Genomic DNA, 7297 nt, shown 5'->3' with positions numbered 1-7297 from the left:
CCTCCAATTCGAGGAGGTTATCGCTGTCCGTCTTAACTGAGTCCTTCACCGTATACGAGGTTGTCCCTTATTCCTGTTTACTCACCCCTATTTTTCTAATATGTCCTCATCCCTACTCTTCTTCTGAAGTTATCTACGAGTAATAAATTTAAAAACTAAAACCGTGGTCCAACGCAATCGGCTTTGCGTCTGATTCAGGTTGCAGCAGCTGGTAAGTTGTTACAAGGCCTCCCCTTCGTGACAGCTGGAAACTGGCTTCTGGGAGGCCAAGCTGGACTGGGCCGAGCTGCGAGCACGTTTATTTAGCTGAGCAAGCGCAACCAACGGATGGACAAACTGACACAACAGATCAAGGATTCTCCTCCTTACACCGTGAGAAGGGTTGGAAGTACCAGCCAAGATAAAACAGTACAGCCAAAAGCTGCTTCGCCAGTGAAGAGCTTAATCTTGAGTATGCGTTTTTACCTTAGTTACCGGGCAAGCCAGGGTATGCTCCGAAATACTCGTGAATCAAACCTTCGACTTCTTTAAAAGAAAGGAACACGCACAGGTACACAAAAACGTAAAGATGTCAAATGAGGGAGGAAAACAAACTGCTTACCTCCAATCAGAAAACAGCTACTGTTGACCACTGCCCAAAAACCCCATCCCTATAAGTGGACGTACTGAGTAGTAGCCATAGTACACCCAAACTGAAAAATTAACAAAGGAAAGGATGCCAATTGCCTCTTAAGAGCCAATACTAGAATCTACATCCAGAGAAAGATAGATACAGTTAATAAAGGAATCGAGAAGGATAAGGTCAAGTACTAAGGGATTGCTAGTGACTACAAACAGCTTCGAACGCACAAAAGCCTAGCACATCTCAGGACTATGTTAATCATTCCAGGAAAAGGAGTGAAGTTTACAACTTCAACAGAGAACAAGGTAACAATAGCTGTCCAACAGTGTTTGCTAGGCGAAGTCCTTCAGAGAGGTAATTGGGAGCCCCTTACAGTAAGCATTGTTAAATAGTAATTCTACTAGTGACAAACTATCGCCGAAAATGTGAAACCTGTGTACTATCAAACTATCTGAGAGACATCCTTTTTATAGGTGGAGGTGGAAATCTTAAAAAGACGCTGCTGCGCCAGGTTGCAGCAGTGTGTGGGATTCTCACCCACTAAAACTACCCTAACTTTTCCTCCCATATCCTCCTAGTTCAATTCTCCATGTTTGCGCTCGACCCATCTCTCAGTACACGGGATCAGTATATGAGTCCAGCGATCTTTCTCAGAACTATCCCACCGTTGCTGCCATCTCCTCTACAGCCCCTCCTTAGTGACCTTTCGGAAGCTTGCAGTGACTTCAGCCGGATCGCCCTCCTTCTACGATAGAGACAGTGTGTCTCATTCGCTGGAAGATCCAAGTTAATCATCCACGCGATGACACACACTGCCTAACCAGATATCTTCCAATATGCCATGTATACCCTCAACACGATTTGACGGTATGCCGAATTTACTTTTCGCTGGTTCACTGTGTTATCCAGTGCGCACGCCCACACAAGAGCCGCGTATAGTAGGATGATTTTCACCACCCCGGCGATAAGCAGCTGGGAACTAAATTTTGGCCCTTCAATATTAGGCATCATCCTTGCTAGAAGTGAGCTAGCCTTTGCTGCCTTTTCACACACATAGTCCAGGTGCCCCTTGAAGCTCAACTTGGTATTGATCATTACCCCGGGTATCCGAATTTTGATAGTGTTGTTTTTTCTGCGATTGATGATAAGACCGCCTCCATCTTATCTTCCGCTAGGTCCAATTTCTTCATTTGGAGCCATGCTTTGATGGTGTAAATGGTTTCGCTGGCATACTGTTCCATGTTCTGGTGGTGTTTCGCAACTACTGCTACTTAGCCAGCGTGCCCTTAATCCAACCGCAGTTCGCCGAATTAAAGGCGTTTCTGACATCCAGCGTACCCACCGCACAGCAGTTACCAACTACCGATGCCTTCCGAGCCGGATCTACGACCATTGCAATGGCATCGACTGTGGACCACGCTCTGCGAAATCCATACTGCCGCACTGATAGATCACCCGCTAGCTCGACGAACGGAAGCAGCTTATTGTATATCACCCTCTTCAACATCTGTCCCGTAAGAGCTTCGATAGCAGAAGTAACTTCTGCCTCCTCCACTGCGCGGGAAACACTCCTTCCACCATGCGCGATTCAAATGTGCTTATGAACCATGCGGGCCTAATTTTTACTGCCAGCTTCAGGGCCGGAGCCTTATTATCCCCAATTCGTCCACAGACATCGCGCAGTTCCACCTCAGTAACCATTGGAATTGTGAAGACGCCCTGTGGCACCATAAGTTGAATCCCACTTTCTTCCTGTTGTGGGAAAAGGATTGCCATTATTTTGAACAAGAGTCGTGGGCATGTCACTTGGGGTGATTTTTTTCCGTGAATCTTGTTCATTACAACCTTGTAAGTAGCGCCCACGGGTTCGTACTTGTATGTAGCCTTCTGAAGGCTACTTCGAAGATCGTGGTATTGCTTCTCCAACTGCCGATGTTCTGGCTCTGGTCTTTGGGAAAGCATCCTCGCTCGCAGACACGATGCTCTCAATAGCGCAGTTTCCTGGTTCCACCAGTATTTTGGTTTCTTACTGTAGTGAAACTTCCGTCGCGGCATTGTTGAGTCGCAAGCCTCAGTTACCCGTTGACATAACTGACTTCATATAGCCTTACGATTCAGCTCCCTCCTATGCCCGGCACCTGCCATGACCTGCAACGTGTCATTCGTCTACTCCATTTTTCCCTTTGCACAGCATGCATCGTGGATCTCCAGTGCAGTCTTTGATAAGATGGCTCTCTTCTCCGCACTCCCTGCACCTTCTCAACCTATCATGCTCACTAGTGCATGCTGCCGTAAAGTGACCGAAATCGAGGCATCTCAAGCAGCTTTTAAAAAGTACTTGCTCCCCACACGACCCAACTTGTTCTTACCTTCATCATCATCATCAACGGCGCAACAATCGGTATTCGGTCTATGCCTGCCTTTATAAGGAACTCCAGACACCCCGGTTTCGCGCCGAGGTCCACCAATGTGATAGCCCTAAAGGCTGTCTGGCGTTCTGACTTACGCCATCGCTCCATCTCAGGCGGGTCTGCCTCGTCTTCTTTTTCTATCATAGATATTGAATTTATAGACTTTTCGGGTTGGATCATCCTCATCCATACGGATTAAGTGACCGGCCCACCGCAATTTTTTGAGTTTTTGTAAGTTGAAATAGGCTCTGTTGGCAGGCAACAACCGCGCGTGGATTTCATCCTTAAAGCTGCTATCGGTTGTTATTTCCTCCTTGTTAGCGGAAAAATGCATCTGAACTAGCAGCTCCAAGATTTCACTAGAAGATTCTGCCTAGAAGCCTTCCGACTTTTTAAGAAAGGATGGGCTCTTATGTTTCTTGGGCAGAATCTTGTACTTGACTTGTACTTCTTTAGTCACTCCTTATATGGCTGTCAATATTTGTGACTGGTCAGCTTCCTGAGGCCGAACAGATCTTCATTCCACCACGGTGACAGTGTCTTGTTGCTGTACTTAGCAGCGCACGAGACTTTAAAAGGCGATATCGAATGTCTTTTTCTGAGCCCCGACCTTTGTCTCCAGTTCGTCTGTCGTGCCAAGCATGCCAATTTGCGTAACGGAGAGTTTGTTCTTAATTACTTGATCAAGCTTTCTCCAGTCGATCTTTCTGGGGTCTCTGAAGGGTTTTGAGATCTCTGCGGCGAGATCTAGACTTAAAAGTAGCCAACTGTGATCTGAGAAATATCTCTGGTCAGACCCTTTCCAGTTCTTCACCCTAAGAATCCCATTGTCGGTTAGTAGGGTGATATCAAGGACCTCCTCCCAACCATCACAGTTCTCCGAGCTGGGGAAGTGGAAGGTTGGTGTACTGCCCCTGTTACACACTGATAGGTTTGTAGTAATAATAAAATCAAAGAGTGATTGGCATCTTTCGTTGATATCTGAGCTGCCCCAAAGCGTATGCCTTGTATTGGCGTCGCAGTCTACAGGTTAGCCTGCTTTGTTGCTATAGTGCTGGTCAAATGTTGTAGTTCTTCTGGCGCAGCTGATCGCTCGTTAGCCATGAATGCCGACGAAATATATACGTTCTCTGCCCCCGCCTGCTCCAGTTTGACCACGACTAGGTCGCTAGAACTCAGGTCCGGACACAGAAAAGCGTGCAGACTCTTCTTCGAGAGGATACATCCTTCCGGTCTGTTCTGATCAGCGTCTTCTTGCCATTTGCTTCGGAGCCCTTTGATGGTTCGGTTGCCTTCGACCCAAGGATCCTGGTTAATGCGATGTCGAAGTATTCTTCTATGAGGAAGCCGAAGCGCACTTCGAGTGCTACAAATTTATATGCGTTACCCACAGCATGATCTGCTTGCTTGGGGGTTCGCCAGTTCCCATCGGACCGTCATTCCTCATCTCCGCCAACAGCTCGTTGGCGGCGTCGAATAGATACAGGTGATCGTTCGATTTTGAAAAGCGGAACACTTTCAGCTTTGCGCTCCTGACTCCGAACGGCACTTTATAGTATACCTTTTTCAGTGCCTCCAGGTACTCTCCGTTTATACGATCGGAAAAGGTTGTCTGTTTGTCTGGGGTTCCGCCTCCTTGATAACAACCCAGTATCTATGGGAATCCTGAGGTTTTGAAGGCGCAGGAATTGGACGAGTTTGACCTTACCCATGAGGATCTTCAGAAACCAAATGCGAGCGACCGGTCTCCTGGGAATCTCGTCGGGAGGATGATAGAGCTTTACACCCTCCTAGGCGTCGCTGATCTTAGCAACGCACGAACCGAGAAAGTCCCTGGAGAATGGGTCCAAGCAACCTATAACGTGGAACCCACGGACCACCTGAGAGGAATCAAAGCAGGAGATAGATCCCGTGTGTTTGCCTTCGGCGTCCTGGAAATTGTCAATAACTATCTCCGTCAACCTGGCCTCAATACTGGTCCACACCTCCGGCGCTAGTTTACCAGCGGCAAACTAGCGCCACACGTAAGTGGCTCCTGGCCACGTCGCTATTTAACTAAAATAGTCCATTTAATTGTAAACCACAATTTTTAGGTACGCCGGAGCATCGACTAGGTTTTTACAATCAATACTCGATAGATGTAATAATTAAACTTTATTCTTTCTAATGAATGAGTTTAAATTAATTAAAAACTGCACCGCGTGATAACCGACTATTTAAACGTTAGAGGCAGAAGAGAATGATCTCCCTTCATGTGTTTCTTTCTGCCCCTAACTCATGGCACACTTTCCTCGCTAGTCCTCCACTCCTGTGGCGAGCTCTACAAAGTGGAAAGTTCCGCGCCATCTATTTGTTCGCATTCGCAACATTCGAAATAAATTTCGAATGCTGCGATTCCTACCGCGCCACAGCTAAAGGGTTTCGCAGTTCGTGGCTCGTCGACTGGCTGCTGGTTACTTTTCTCCAGATGTTGCTTAGTGCCCGAGCTCTTGCCCACTCTGCTCCGCCTGTGATTTTGTTCGACCTCGTCTTGAGATCGATTTCCTTTGAGAACGGTAGACTTCGTCTTCTGGTCGTCTGCTGTTGTATTCCTCAACAATCGCCTAGTAGTTACCGAGGTCTTTTTCATCCCGCTCGTCGACAATACCGGCATCCTTCTTCTTAGCAATCTAGCTGAGAACTGGCTCTTGAGCAGAACACCAGTGGACCTTCGCTTCTTGACCGATTTCCGGTGACCTACATTCTTCTCGGTCTTTATTTTTGAGGGTTCCCCGACGACGAGGGTTTCGGGTTAGGAGTACTGGTCTGGCACTCGTTACACCTGGCTTGATTGCAGGGAATTCTAGGCTGGAAACCACGAGAACGTCTACCGCCTCGCTCTGGAAGGTCTCTACGGTTGGTTTCAGTACCGTTCCTGGCCTGCATCTCGTCCTCCGATGGTTTCTGGTGACCGACATTGCTTTTGAGAAGGCCGTTTTCCGTATTTTCCTTTTGTTAAGTCCATGTCTTAGTCTCACAGGTAGTCCGGGTAGAATGATGATGAGTCGACTCCCAGCCCCCAAAGTTCCCTCCAATATTTCGTTTGCTTCCGCCACCGAAAACATACTATTTGAACACGTGAATTTCGCCGCATCGTAACAACCAAGTGTTTCTGATTGACTGCGTCCACAATTTTTAACTATGGGTATTTGATTAGGCATGGCACAGCTCCAGTAAACCCTCTGCAATTTGCTATTTAAGCTGGCTGCTGGCATTGTCAATGCTGATTTGTGCCAACATAGTAATATACCGTTCGGGACCTTAGATGTCTTCTTCTCATCTAATGGATTTACGTTTTATACCTAACGACCCCTGAGACGCTGCGGTAGCCCAGGCATTCATTCATTCATATTGCTGGACCTGGCTAGAGCTTCACAGTCAATTTAGGCAACTTTTTTAGGTTTTGGGATAGCTTCCCCTATTGGTCATCTCCGGTCGATTATGGGGCCAACATTCTTTGGGTTGGATAAATAAATCAGTGGAAAACAGCCTATTCCGGCCCACTTCGCGTTGGTCTGCCGGATAGAGATATAATAATTTTTGAACTTGGTTAGGCTCCGCACTTTTTCCCCAGAAGTAAGTTTTCCTAAAGTTCATTTTTCCTATCTCACCTAGTAGAATTCTCGACGCTTTCCTTGTCATTTCTTGTGTTTGGCTTTGAGACAGCATCTCATATGGGATTGCCTTCCAGAAGTCTATGTACATGCCCCCTTCGCGGCTAAACATATGGTGGGAGGTATTGCCGTCTGAGCTTCTGAGAAGTTTCTTCCGCACTCCTTCTTCGTTGGGATGAAGTGACGGATGAGACGAAAGTTTGATGGAATACGGAGTTAGTCGACTAAATAATATGTAGTTTCGTCGTCAATGTTTCATCCTGACTTTCTTTCGAATTTCAAACGAAGGAGATAGAATTATCGCGACCCCTTTTGTTTGATTTTAGTTACCTAACATTCTAGGACGGGGAATAACTGGTGCCGGAGAAACATTTTGGGGCTGGGAGCTCTCCAAAATACTGACTTTGGTCAGCCGTGAATTTTGCGAAAGTCTATAAATCAGAGAGTTGTAAATGAAGGAGAATGATTGCTTCATTTTTATGATATGGAATTTAAGGCAGTCATAACGAGCCCATTTTTGACGTGGCCGAAGCTACCTTTCTTCAGGTCATAGGAGCTCGGCTGAACTACACTATCGCCATCCGTTTATAAGTAGGCTATTGCCAGCTATT

Source organism: Hermetia illucens, chromosome 5 (genome assembly GCF_905115235.1).
Source record: "Hermetia illucens chromosome 5, iHerIll2.2.curated.20191125, whole genome shotgun sequence".
Classification (NCBI taxonomy): domain Eukaryota; kingdom Metazoa; phylum Arthropoda; class Insecta; order Diptera; family Stratiomyidae; genus Hermetia; species Hermetia illucens.
The sequence above is the reverse complement of the archived record's forward strand: the minus strand, read 5'-3'. Positions refer to the sequence as shown.